The following is a 15,544-nucleotide window of genomic DNA, read 5'->3' on the forward strand; positions in this document are numbered from 1 at the left end:
AAATTCGTCATTTGGGAAAATTTAAGGTTTTTTCCAATTTTGTAAATAATTTTGGGGAAAAAAATCTCATTTATCTGAAATTTTATACTATACATGAGCATCAATGGAGGCTGGGGAAAACAACTTTGGAACAAGAGGGCCCCCTTTGGGTTGCGGCGGGGCACAAACTTATATGTTTCCCATGTTGAAAATGAGAAAATATTTTAAATAAAAAAAACCCGGGTGGGGACAAAATTTTTTTTAAAATTCCCGTAAAAACAAAATTGATTTTGGGAATTCATCCAAAAAAATTATTAAAGCGCATCATTATGTCTTGACGGAAGTTAAAATGGAGACCCTTTAAAGGGGGTCGGTGCCCCTGTGCTTTTGGGAAAAAATAACAAAAAAATTTGCAGAGTCGGTTTTAATTGGGGTTTAAATGAAAAACGTGCAACAACCCTCATTCCCCTATCACCGACTCAAGGTTTAAAAACTTGTAAAAAATATACAGTGGCAAAAAGACAGGCAGAAATATATCAATAAGAGATATAAGATTTATTCAGAATAAAATAATCTATTTTACAAGCATAATATGAATTGCAAAATAGAAACAACTGTCTATAAGCGTAAATATTAGTTATGTGTTATTTCTCTTCATTAACGAAAGACATATCGCAAAAAGAAATTGAGATGATTATATTTCATATGTTATCAACAATAAGCATTATTTTGCATGCATGAATGTTATCTTATTTAAACGCAGTAAGTTATGATACCTAAGACGAATATTAACATAAAAATATTGTATAATTATTACACAATGCTGCGCAAATAAAACCAATACAATAATAATCTGATTCTGTGAAGAGATGGTTCTTTACTCCAGACAACTAAACTTAACTGTCTTAAACAAAATCCAACTTTAAGTAAAACTATGACTTTTAACCGACAGAATGACTTATATTTGATATTTGTCTTTCCTACCATATTTACATATTCAATTTTACTTTCGAAAAAATATCTGTGTTTATTCAACCTTACCACACTCTCTTTGTGGATATAATCCTACTTTGGACTAAGGAGGATAGGGTATGTATTTTTATAACCGATATTATAAAACAAACATTCAGTAATTATTTAATGCAGACGGTTCAGCAAGATGTCTTCGTCAGGGCAAAAGATAAGTTTGTGATTAAAAAACTACATTTTTGTTTAACTGATATACTTTTTTTTGCTATACTTTTTATTATACTTTTAAATAGGGATTTAAGATCACAACATATGTGTTTACTGCAAAAACATCATTACAAAATAATTTGCTTTCAGTTGTTTTGAGTTTTTACATCCTTTGATGTTATGTCAAGCTGAACAAACAAACAAAGCAAGTTCATTATTAATTTCTAAATTAGCAAAACATAATGCCTGAACATTATAACTGTACTAACAATAATTTTGATAAATTTTTGTATTAAAGATAATCGATTTTAGAAAAATGTTTACAAAATTCATTGTTTACAAGGATTGTTATCACCCCTGAAATGTTTTCCACAAATACTGTCTTTTTGTAACTTTCAAGAATTCGATATACTTACATGTATGTACACATATTATCAGAAATATAGAGTGAGATCATTTAAGGATATGCTATGCTTAGAAATTGACATCGGAAATTACCGATAACTGCTATACAGTGTCTCTTTGCAAAATATGAAAAACGGGTTTTTGACTTCACACAAAGCAGACATTGTTTGTGTTTAAACTTACTTCTAACACACTATCACGCCCGGCAAACTGTCGCTCCTTTTCAAAAAAACTTGTGATGTACGGTAAAACGAGCGGACGGCATTTCCGAGATACAGCGATGTAAACGGCCAATTGTAAGTATTGTTTATGTTTTTTTGTCCTGTAATTCATTTAAGTTGTATTTTTCAAAAAAATCGATCAATGTAGTTCCTTGTAGGATTATTTTAGGCTTTTCAATGATCTAAGCTGTTTAAGAAAGAAAATTACATTTAAAGCCCGGGAGAACTTTTCATCCTGACGAAGTGAACGACGATTTGATAAATATCAAACTTCAGACCATGGACACAACTATACACTTCGGATTTCCTGAAAAGTAAAAAAAAAACAATCAACCCATAACAAGAGCTATACTTTCGTGAAAAATGAATAATTACTCTTGGTGCATTTCTTAAATTTATAAATCGATTTTTTGAGAATGTGGTGAAGCAAAAGGACAAGCGATGATAATATATCAATTAATTATAATTGTACTCTGTAGACAGACTGAGCTCTGCCTTTTTATTACGATCGTTCTGTTCATAGATACTCTGTGAATTGACCAATAGAATTTTACAGATGTTTTTTTAACATAATTGTTTTCTTAAACCACGATTTGTACTGACAATATTAAGTGTTTGATTACAAACGTAAACAGTTCTATATACTTTTTGAGAGGAAAATAATAAACTAACACCAACAATGCTAAATAAGAGAGAAAGTATCTTGAAACATAGCTGAAACACGTGTTATATCCTTAGAACGACAGACAATTTGTCAGCTATTTTTATAGAGATTCCCCATCTTACAAAAGTCGTTCAATTTCAGGAAAACTTGGCTTATTTATGTTTGATCTGAACATGTACATTAGAGAAATTAATTACAGAAAGTCCTAGTAAAATGAGCTAATCAGTAGTGATCCATTTAATGTACCCCGTACTTTGCATAATTTTGTCTCACAAAATTTTGGCGAGAACAATCGCGTGGCACGAACATTTGTTCGCGGTAGAACTGAAAAAAATAATCAATTTTGTCGAATTTGCACAGATAAACGTTTTTAAATGTGCATAAGGTTCTGTGTCAAAAATCATGATTGTCTCGAATAAGTGGCACCCTGTGTTACGCCATGCATACTGATTAAATGTTCGGGCCTCATCCAAATTCGGAACCTAGATAATGGAATCTGGTGACACCTTCGCAGAAGTGCAGTTTGTGACTGTATATGTAGCTGTTCTGAAACCATCATTTTTTGTGATGGTGGATGAGTAGTGGCTATGCTTTAATGACTGTTCTGCTAGGCGCTGTGCCGTAATTGGACTGGCATATCGATGTGGTGGTATGTGTGTATATATTCTCTCATTTCTTTCAATTTATCTGCACACTTGTATCTTAAGTGATCCCACGCAGGGGAAAGTATAACTGTATTGAATTTAATTATCTCCCTTTATATATACTTTATCTGTCTAAATTCATTGTATCCTACGGATCTACTTGATCTTACAGGATCCAGTTGACTTTCGGAAATAGATATATAGTTCTCTGGTCCCAATCAGTGAAGAAGACAATAAAATGTCATCGTTGTTTTGTGAGATATGTTAACAGAGAACAAACTCTATATATGTGAATGTTGAGCTTGTTTCAATGTGTAGTGCAGTTTGTGACTGTATATAAAGCTGTTCTGAAACCATCATTTTTTGTGATGGTGGATGAGTAGTGGCTATGCTTTCATGACTGTTCTGCTAGGCGCTGTGCCGTAATTGGACTGGCATATCGATGTGGTGGTATGTGTGTATATATTCTCTCATTTCTATCAATTTATCTGCACACTTGTATCTTAAGTGATCCCACGCAGGGGAAAGTATAACTGTATTGAATTTAATTATCTCCCTTTATATATACTTTATCTGTCTAAATTCATTGTATCCTACGGATCTACTTGATCTTACAGGATCCAGTTGACTTTCGGAAATAGATATATAGTTCTCTGGTCCCAATCAGTGAAGAAGACAATAAAATGTCATCGTTGTTTTGTGAGATATGTTAACAGAGAACAAACTCTATATATGTGAATGTTGAGCTTGTTTCAATGTGTAGTGCAGTTTGTGACTGTATATAAAGCTGTTCTGAAACCATCATTTTTTGTGATGGTGGATGAGTAGTGGCTATGCTTTCATGACTGTTCTGCTAGGCGCTGTGCCGTAATTGGACTGGCATATCGATGTGGTGGTATGTGTGCATATATTCTCTCATTTCTATCAATTTATCTGCACACTTGTATCTTAAGTGATCCCACGCAGGGGAAAGTATAACTGTATTGAATTTAATTATCTCCCTTTATATATACTTTATCTGTCTAAATTCATTGTATCCTACGGATCTACTTGATCTTACAGGATCCAGTTGACTTTCGGAAATAGATATATAGTTCTCTGGTCCCAATCAGTGAAGAAGACAATAAAATGTCATCGTTGATTTGTGAGATATGTTAACAGAGAACAAACTCTATATATGTGAATGTTGAGCTTGTTTCAATGTGTAGTGCAGTTTGTGACTGTATATAAAGCTGTTCTGAAACCATCATTTTTTGTGATGGTGGATGAGTAGTGGCTATGCTTTCATGACTGTTCTGCTAGGCGCTGTGCCGTAATTGGACTGGCATATCGATGTGGTGGTATGTGTGTATATATTCTCTCATTTCTATATATATAAAGGTATATATATATATATATATATACCTTTTACTAATAAAGCGAGATATCCTTTCAACGACTACAGCGTATTAATGTTATCGCGAAGGTGTCACCAGATTCCATTATCTAGGTTCCGAATTTGGATGAGGCCCGAACATTTAATCAGTATGCATGGCGTAACACAGGGTGCCACTTATTCGAGACAATCATGATTTTTGACACAGAACCTTATGCACATTTAAAAACGTTTATCTGTGCAAATTCGACAAAATTGATTATTTTCAGTTCTACCGCGAACAAATGTTCGTGCCACGCGATTGTTCTCGCCAAAATTTTGTGAGACAAAATTATGCAAAGTACGGGGTACATTAAATGGATCACTACTGATTAGCTCATTTTACTAGGACTTTCTGTAATTAATTTCTCTAATGTACATGTTCAGATCAAACATAAATAAGCCAAGTTTTCCTGAAATTGAACGACTTTTGTAAGATGGGGTATCTCTATAAAAATAGCAGACAAATTGTCAGTCGTTCTAAGGATATAACACGTGTTTCAGCTATGTTTCAAGATACTTTCTCTCTTATTTAGCATTGTCGGTGTTAGTTTATTATTTTCCTCTCAAAAAGTATATAGAACTGTTTACGTTTGTAATCAAACACTTAATATTGTCAGTACAAATCGTGGTTTAAGAAAACAATTATGTTAAAAAAACATCTGTAAAATTCTATTGGTCAATTCACAGAGTATCTATGAACAGAACGATCGTAATAAAAAGGCAGAGCTCAGTTTGTCTACAGAGTACAATTATAATTAATTGATATATTATCATCGCTTGTCCTTTTGCTTCACCACATTCTCAAAAAATCGATTTATAAATTTAAGAAATGCACCAAGAGTAATTATTCATTTTTCACGAAAGTATAGCTCTTGTTATGGGTTGATTTTTTTTTTTACTTTTCAGGAAATCCGAAGTGTATAGCGTGTCCATGGTCTGAAGTTTGATATTTATCAAATCGTCGTTCACTTCGTCAGGATGAAAAGTTCTCCCGGGCTTAAATATAATTTTCTTTCTTAAACAGCTTAGATCATTGAAAGCCTAAAATAATCCTACAAGGAACTACATTGATCGATTTTTGAAAAATACAACTTAAATGAATTACAGGACAAAAACATAAACAATACTTACAATTGGCCGTTTACATCGCTGTATCTCGGAAATGCCGTCCGCTCGTTTTACCGTACATCACAAGTTTTTTGAAAAGGAGCGACAGTTTGCCGGGCGTGATAGTGTGTAGAAGTAAGTTTAAACACAACATGTCTGCTTTGTGTGAAGTCAAAACCTGTTTTCATATTTTGCAAAGAGACTGTATAGCAGTTATCGGTAATTTCCGATGTCAATTCTAAGCATAGCATATCCTTAAATGATCTCACTCTATATTTCTGATATGTGTACATACATGTAAGTATATCGAATTCTAAAGTTACAAAAAGCAGTTATTTGTGGAAAACATTTCAGGGTGATAACAATCCTTGTCAACAATGAATTTTGTAAACATTTTCTAAATCGATTATCTTTAATACAAATTATCAAAATTATTGTTAGTACAGTTATAATGTTCAGGCATTATGTTTGCTAATTTAGAAATTAATAATGAACTTGCTTGTTTGTTTGTCAGCTGACATAACATCAAAGGATGTAAAACTCAAACAACTGAAAGCAAATTATTTGTAATGATGTTTTTGCAGTAAACATATGTTGTGATCTTAAATCCCTATTCAAAAGTATAATAAAAAGTATAGCAAAAAAAAGTATATCAGTTAAACAAAAATGTAGTTTTTAATCACAAACTTATCTTTTGCCCTGACGAAGACATCTTGCTGAACCGTCTGCATTAAATAATTACTGAATGTTTGTTTTATAATATCGGTTATAAAAATACATACCCTATCCTCCTTAGTCCAAAGTAGGATTATATCCACAAAGGAGTGTGGTAAGGTTGAATAAACACAGATATTTTTTCGAAGTAAAATTGAATATGTAAATATGGTAGGAAAGACAAATATCAAATATAAGTCATTCTGTCGGTTAAAAGTCATAGTTTTACTTAAAGTTGGATTTTTGTTTAAGACAGTTAAGTTTAGTTGTCTGGAGTAAAGAACCATCTCTTCACAGAATCAATTATATTGTATTGGTTTTATTTGCGCAGCATTGTGTAATAATTATACAATATGTTTATGTTAATATTCGTCTTAGGTATCATAACTTACTGCGTTTAAATAAGATAACATATTCATGCATGCAAAATAATGCTTATTGTTGATAACATATGAAATAAATCATCTCAATTTCTTTTGCGATATGTCTTTCGTTAATGAAGAGAAATAACACATAACTAATATTTACGCTTATAGACAGTTGTTTCTATTTTGCAATTCATATTATGCTTGTAAAATAGATTATTTTATTCTGAATAAATCTTATATCTCTTATTGATATATTTCTGCCTGTCTTTTGCCACTGTATATTTTTTACAAGTTTTTAAACCTTGAGTCGGTGATAGGGAATGAGGGTTGTTGCACGTTTTCATTACCACAATTAAACCGACTCTGCAATTTTCATGTTATTTTGTTCTGATAAATGTTTCACAGGGGTCACCGTTTTTCTAGATCCTTTAATATTGATCATCCATTTAACTTCCGTCAAGACATAATGATGCGTCTTTAATAATTTCTATTGGTATGAATTCGAAATCAATCTGTTTTCACGGTGAATTAAAAAAAAATAAGTCAAACACAGATTTATTAATTATTAACATATTTTTGCTACATTTCTCAACATGAATCATATAAGTCTTGTGTTTCCCCTGTATCAGCAACTGCCAAAGGGGTTGTCACATCTTTGTCAATGTTCGTTGTTACACTTATCAGGTACATGATGCATCATGTATAGTATAACCTACAGATAAATGAGATTTTTCCCAATATTATGTGACAATATTGGTTAAAAGCTTAATTATCTAGTGACGAATTTGATATTTTGATGTTTGATATTTTGATTTCATATAAACCCATATTATTAAAGTTTCACAAAAATATCGAATCGCGGTGCACGTCAACCGTCAAAGACGGCGATAAATCTATATATTTAGCGCCTATCTCCAATATTCTCCATAGCATTCAACGCATAAATGGTGCAGTTTTACTCATTTATCGTCAATAACAGACTTATACTATGTAGTTTTTATTCTCTGTTGAATGTTTGGACAGCATACACTATTTTGTTTAATGAAGCGCACTTCAGGTCATGTTGCACCTGTTTTAGCTGTGCGAAATAGGCTACAGATCGGTCTTCCTATTCGTCTTTTCGTTATTTTCGCTTTGTGTAGTACAAAACTCATATCTTTTGTAAACAAATGCTTGGGATATGGTTTGAACTGTTCTATACGGTACAATAGTTGAATAATCTTAACAGGTGTCGTCTCGAAATACTTACGAAACACCTGATAAATTTTCGTTTCGCCGCAAATTCTTCGGACGTCGCCATTTTAACTTTCCTATTTTCTATGAGATATTCTAACACGACCCGCATTTTTCCCTATTGAACATAGAAGAACCGAAAGCGTGTGTTATTATGCTATAAAATCACTGTTTGACGTTCTATATTTAGACATGTGACGTAATCATTATACACGTGACGTAACCACTAAAAATGTGACGCGCTGACAATAAGTACGGAAACAAATCAGACGCAATTTAGCTAATTATCATGTACGGCAGCATTTATTTGTTGATGTCGTGTTAGAATCGAAATAATATATCCAAATCGATGATTTTATTGCTTGATAACATCACGGTTTGTCGTTCGGATGCGCATCATTATATCACTCGGGCTACGCCCTCGTGATATAATTCCCCCGCATCCGAACTCCAAACAGTGATGTTATTGAGCAACAAAATCACAGTTTGGGATATATTATTTCTTAATTTTCATTTTTTTCGTATCTCGTTCGTTTCTTAAGCGATTTAACTGAAACGTTATACGATGATGTCAGCATAAGGACTCAACGTAATATTGTGCAGACGCATCATCAGATATTTGAAATATAATTTATTTAAGCATATTCTTCACAAAATTCAAATTATTTGACGTGCGTTGTGAACTTAAACTAATGTCTTTTATATTAAATTTTTTGAAGTAACTCGAATAGGTCTTTTTTAAATGATTTGTGGTAATGTAAAATAATAAACTTATAGGTTATATGTTGAATTATTATCTTTTGGCATTAAAATGAACCATCTGTAAGATTTGTCACGGACTTTTGGGACAATCCTCGTATTTATTGACATGTTTAAAATTTGCATATTTTTTCGAACAGTTGTAAAACAAAAATGTGTATAAAATGTAAATGAGAAACTCTTTTTAATTCTTTGTGTAATGATAGATTATTCTAACTCAGATTATTTAAGATTAGATTGTATGCACCAATGACCGTTGCTGAAGTTTATTTTTGGGGCCATTTCTAATTATATTCACAAGGTTATTACCATGAATATCACGTACTGAAAATGTTGGACACAGTCCGAAATAGATGAGATGAATGACAACCGTGCTGATTGAATTTCAGTGTAATGAGGAATCGCAGTCAACGAGTTTTTTTTATGACATTTGAGGTTAAAATGCACTGAATGTGCTGCTAAATAATAGTAATTCTATGAAACATATTTTTACGTGTCGTTAACACCATAAAATGCTGCAAGTAATTTAAATCCATTAAAATAAAATTTTCTTATGCACCCATCTGCTTAGAAATGATATTAAGAATCATTTGTATATTACAAACAATTTTCTTTTATCCTACTTGAACAAACAGGACAAATAGCAGACTCGGAAAGTTAAAATATAAAAAGGCTTCAAGTATTGAAGTATCGGCTTAAGTATTCTTAATTTTTGGAAATGCGTGCAGTTGTGTTGCAATACGTCAATATAGAAAATATATATATTTGTATAAAATTGATGAAAACAGTCTCTGTGTTACCTAAGAAAACTTATTACATGTATTGTCGCTTTGATATTGTAAAACGGTTGTTATACAGGACGATAATTCTTTTGATCAAAATGATGAGAAATGATCAGACTTTATTTATTACATCAAATTCGATATAGTATGTATTTGTGTGACTTTTAGGTTATAATCACACCAATTTATGAAAGAGCAAGAAAGACAGAGAGAACTTCCGTGAGTTTATACATTGCCAGATTGAAATGAAATGAGAATTCCATTTTCTGTTAAGACGTAAATATGATTTCTGGGTGAAAATTGGCATGCGCAGTTTATACCATACAAGTATTTGGAATATCCAAGTATTTATTAGTATATTTTATTTATGTTTTGTAAAAGTTTACAAAAAAAAATGTATTTTTATTCTATATAAATAAAAGTGATAAAAAAATCTATATGATAATCTAAGATATCTTAATGTTAGAGTGTTTTGTTTCATTATACAATAATATATTGTGTGATTAGCTGCTGTCATTACAATACGTATCTTACATGTTTTATAAAATTCATATAAATATGGCCTGAAACGAACTTTGAAATTACTTTATATTATTAGGTATATTTTTATTATTACACTACGATAAAACAGAGGCAATTTTATTTGCCCGCAGCGTATTGGCATGCGATTTATTTTTGAGACATGGAGGAGCACGTAACCTGTTTTCAGTACATGGAGGGGCACGTGATCTATAAACCGTTTTGGCTGGTTAATAATCGTTGTATTTTTTAAGAAATAATTTCATAAAATCTATACTTCTTGCACAAATGGTAATTTCAAATGGGTAAATAAAAGAATATTCAAGTGCAATTAAAAGAAATGTAAACATGAAAATAGTATTGTAGTCTGGATGGCACAAACGGATATTCTACTTATGGACCCTCTCCGGTCTACGACTGTTAACGGTCTCAAAAGACTTTCTTCTGTTGGTACTATAATCTCGACACAAACGTTTTTTAAAACAATTTTGAAAACAGTTAAAAGAAATATCTTCAAATTATTAAAACTTTTCCCCACAGAAGACCTTTTTAGCTGGTAAAAAATGAATTACTCCTTAGAAACGCACTAACATGTTATGGTTTTGCTCAAAAGCTTAAAGACAGATTCAATGTCTCTGATAGCTGATTGTATCTGTATCCTTTTGTATCTTTTATGATAACAAGTTACATCTAATATAACTATCTTGTGTATATGATGTAATAAGCTATTGAACAGTTGTCTGGTAAAAGGGTTATAAACTGCAATATTATTTTGTCTGGTTTACAACGAACTTTAGAACCTTTGATTTTTTCTTTGCAGAAAAGGACACGATTTAAACCAGCATGCCTCCAGATTCATGCTAATTATGATAATTTTGAAAATGTATTTAAAAGTAAAATATTGTGAAGTAAACAAAGAACGTAATTTACACATTGGAAACGGCACTTACAATCCACGTAAATTACCAATAAGAGGACAAAATATACATAAATACCTGATTCTGCGTTAGTAACGAAGAAGGATTATAGTAATTGGTACTGCAAAATCAGTCATTCATCGCAGGTAACATGTAAATAATTAATTAAATATTGACTCTTTTTACTTATCTTTAGATCTTAATACATTTTTGCTAAGGATTGAATTTCTTTTAATATTTTGGCTCATCTGGGGGCATTCAACTTCCAAAATACACTTTATATCTCACATGACTAGTAAATAGAAAGTGTGTACAATAGTTGTGACTATTGTGTTTAAATAGAAATAGAAGAGATTAGTAAAGTAATGCACCTTTATTGATTATGTAATCAAATAGTGCATTCGTTGTGGAGATTTTATTAGCTGTGCATCAGTGTTTCATTATAAATAGCTTTATTTAACGGAACAACATGCTCTTACTCTCAAGTCAAAGGATTTTGATATATACTTTAAAAAATGGCAAATTTTGTACAATTAATTAATCTATTGCTACAATAACATTACATCTGTATGTAAGTGTTTTTAAGTCTAAACCGTGCTTTAACCTCACACTGTGACTTTTATGATAACAATACTAGCTTAATTGATTTTCGTCAGATAAAATATAAGAAATTGTATCTTTTAATTCAAGGCTTTTTGCAGTGAATATAATCGTCAAACATTGCAATTTCATGTTTGTTGTATTGTGTTCTATTTTGGGCCGGAGGCCTATGTTACAAGAATAAGCATGTTTCAATAAAATGACACTGTGTTTTTGGCAACTGGACACATGAAAGGAAACAGTACAACTAAGAACATAGTGTTTTACTTTTAAGATTCTGGTAAAATGACAAATTGCATATTAAAATCAACGATAATCAAAGGACCTGTTTTACAATAACTTATTCTATTTTTAAATACCCCAGCCTTTAAACACCCAAACCTGTTGTTTTGTATTGTTTTAAACAAAACCATACAAATACAATTAATCACAAACGTACAAATTGTGTATATAAATTATGGACGTGTTGCATGCTATTCAATGTTATTCCCCACACATGCAGTAACTCACGATTTATTAAAATAATTCCAAGTCTTCAAATCGTTTAAAATATCACAATAATATATATAATATAATATAATATATAATAATATAATATTACAATATATAAACGTTACAATAATCATAAACATAGTGGTCAATTCAAACGTTTCAAACTATTATGACATACGGAAGAAAGGGACATTTCTGTTTTACATATAATTCTGATACTTTGTTCCTGTACATGCAATTCAATAAAACAAATCTGTCATCATGCCTGATCACTTTGTTTATATCTTTTACATCGTTATCTATTAAATATATTAAATGTATCATACACTAAATGGTTGAATGGTGTAACACCATAATCACGATATTGGAACATATTCTACAAACGATGTTGTAGTTTGTACATATGTAAGAAGTCCTTTGAAATATATACATGAATATATATATATGATATATATATTATTATTTCAATGTCGTTAAATTCATAACAAAAGATTAAAAGTTATTTGTATTGCATTATCTCAAAATATTTATTGAAGGTGACAAAAAAACAATCAGTTAAGCAATTATAGTAGTTATCAAGGTAAGCTAAGTGTAATTTTCTCACGTTTGCAGATCATACGTTTCACCCATTAATCAAGACACATTATTCTTAGCAGTTTGGTGTACGTTTACACCTGCAATATGTGCGATTATTTTTTTTTAATGTAGGTGTGACATTTGGCAAAATCTGTTCGGGTCCAATAGGTTAATTTTAGTGTAAAATAAGAACAAAAATTGAAAAGATCGTCCGATATTCGGAGTAGACAGGTTCCGGATCCGAAAGATTTTTTTACCATTTAAATCAAAACGAATAAAATCGGGACTGGACGCTCCATTCGAATAAGTAAAGCTTCCGAATTAGAAGCGTTCGCATAAGCACTTACTTTTAAGCTTTTTTGTAAAACTTAAAATTTTAATCTTTGTAAAACTGCGATGTCTTGAGCGTAGATGTTTCACATGTAGCATTGCCCACTGAGCGTTTCTATCTTTGATATAAATTATATCCCTTGGGTCAATATTGGACCTGTCCCGGAGGTCATTTTATTTATAGAGATATTTTATGAACTGTACAGCCGAAGACAATTTGCATGTTCAAAATGATAATCTGTTATAATTTCGTTTTGTAGATTATTGTAATTAATTGTTTGTATGATCCTACTTCAAAGTACTTGTATATATACAATTTTAGTATATGAAACAAAAATGCAATATCATGGAACCCACTGAGTCTTGAAACATAAAAGTTCAATTTCTTACGAACACCAGCTTTTGCACATAAAACGATAAAAGATATACAAAACTATAAAGAAATATATTTTTTATTAATGTGACCTAAAGTACACACATAGGATGTTAACATTCTGTTGGGGTTTTTATATATGAAAATACATAGAGACGTATTTTGAAGTTTCTAAAACGCAAATTTATAGCATACACACATTTTAAAACCCAATTTTAATATCCGTAACAGTTAACTTCAATTTAACTTTTGAATAGCCCTAAAACGTTTATTCTTTAGAATAATAATACATTTAAATGTAGTGGTCGATATGATATTTGAAAGCCAGCACAATTTCCTAGAATACTCATCACCATGAATAAACTTTCCTGTAAGCATGTGTCTAGTTAGCACATGAAGCATATTTTATTACAACATATACTTCATTGTTATATCTTTGGCATGCACGATGTCAATCATTCAGATTTTATGATGATAAAAACATTAGCACAGTCTGTGCTTTCTTCATTGATTTTCGTGTTTTCATTACATACCAAAATAAATTTGTCAGTAATACATGATTTAAGACTATTTATATAATATATAAATTATGATAATCACAATAAAAGTGTTTGCTTCCTATATTTGTTTGATTATCTCATATTAGTATATTACATCATATGTTTTTATTACACGGTAAAACAGAATGAAAAGATCAATTTCAATTCTTAAATTATCGGCATTTGTTTCAAGGTTCCATTTTTATAACGGACTTGATTTTCTTAAACAATGCTACAAATGGAATAAATCAAACACTATTATTATTACACAGAAGTATATACCATCAAATGGTCTGCATTTTTATATCATTATAATTTTTAATGTTGGTGCATTGTAACTTACTTAACTTTATATATCGATACTGTCCTTTGAAGTTAAAGTTTTGTATTTGATAAGTGATGTTTAGTAAGCACACATTTGAAAATAATTAAGAAAACTGTTAGTTTTTACATCACCAGAACGATTGAGCATGTTGGCGGAATATCAATCCGTGAGCATGCTTAATGTAGTGAACGACACCCTTGATTGTTTTCCTGCACTTTACATGTAAAAAATGCATCTCTGCATAACTTTCTATAGGCATGTCTGTCCGAACATTGTGGGGACTGACTGCATTCAGTGATCGATTTTCTTGTTTGTTGATCTTAAACTTGCTTATGTTTTTGTATACAACCGCTTACTTATTCGTAAATGTTGTAAATGGATATTGAGTATATGTCACATACATATGAAATTGTATCTTGTAAACATTGCATAATCATTAACCAATCTCTCTTTGCCAACGATTACAAAACGTCAACGTAGGTAATATACGGAATAAAGTCTTTGTGATGCATTTTCATATACCATTTTAATTTAACATAATACCTTGTATGACTTAGTTATGGTGGCTGATTTGTGCCATTTCGTCATTTCGCCCATCGACCCCACCAAGTAAAAATTCGAGAAGTAACAAGTTAGAAAGACGGGGTCTCGGAACGAAAACACGCTTATAAGCGGAGGGGGCACGGGGTCGCGCCCGGCTATTTTGATTCTTTCATCCTCGAGTTCTCGCTTGGCGGGCTCGTGGGGCGAAAACCCGAATGGGCAGAAATCAGTTTCAACACTTACAAGTATCATTGAAGAAGAAACGTACAATGTTACTATCGTTGTATTACTTTTGGAAAAATAACAAGAATAACAACAACAATGTTCAAATATATTTTTCATTCGACAAATAATGTATAATGCACTTTTACATAAGTTGGTATTATAGAGGAATATGAAATCATCACAAGAGCTGCAGGCAAATATTTTTAATGTTGTTAACATTTTTGGACTCCACACTGACGTTTATCAATATTCCGAATTATTCGGTTGCCTTTTCTGCGACCTCATACGATGTTTTGTAGGGTATTGTTACAAATGCTTAAGTTATATGTTATGTAACTATATATATTTTCTAAAAGAAACATTCAACTGTAATATCATAAATATTGAGAACAAATATCAAGTTTGCTGTCCCCGTTTCTTTTTCTCGCATCTAAAATGATGACCTGTACAGTTAGGCATGATAAGAAATAAAGCTATAGAGGTCGAGCTATGATATTTAAGAATGTTAACTTGTATCCGATATTCTACTATAAATTGAGAACTATCATTATGGAGAAATCCCTTTTGTTTGAACTGGAATAGTAGGATATTAGAGACAAATAATATATTGTGATACATGAAATGACTTTTGCTGAA

Source organism: Ruditapes philippinarum, unplaced genomic scaffold (assembly GCF_026571515.1).
Source record: "Ruditapes philippinarum isolate M1 unplaced genomic scaffold, ASM2657151v2 ctg8816_1_1_1_1, whole genome shotgun sequence".
Lineage (NCBI taxonomy): Eukaryota > Metazoa > Mollusca > Bivalvia > Venerida > Veneridae > Ruditapes > Ruditapes philippinarum.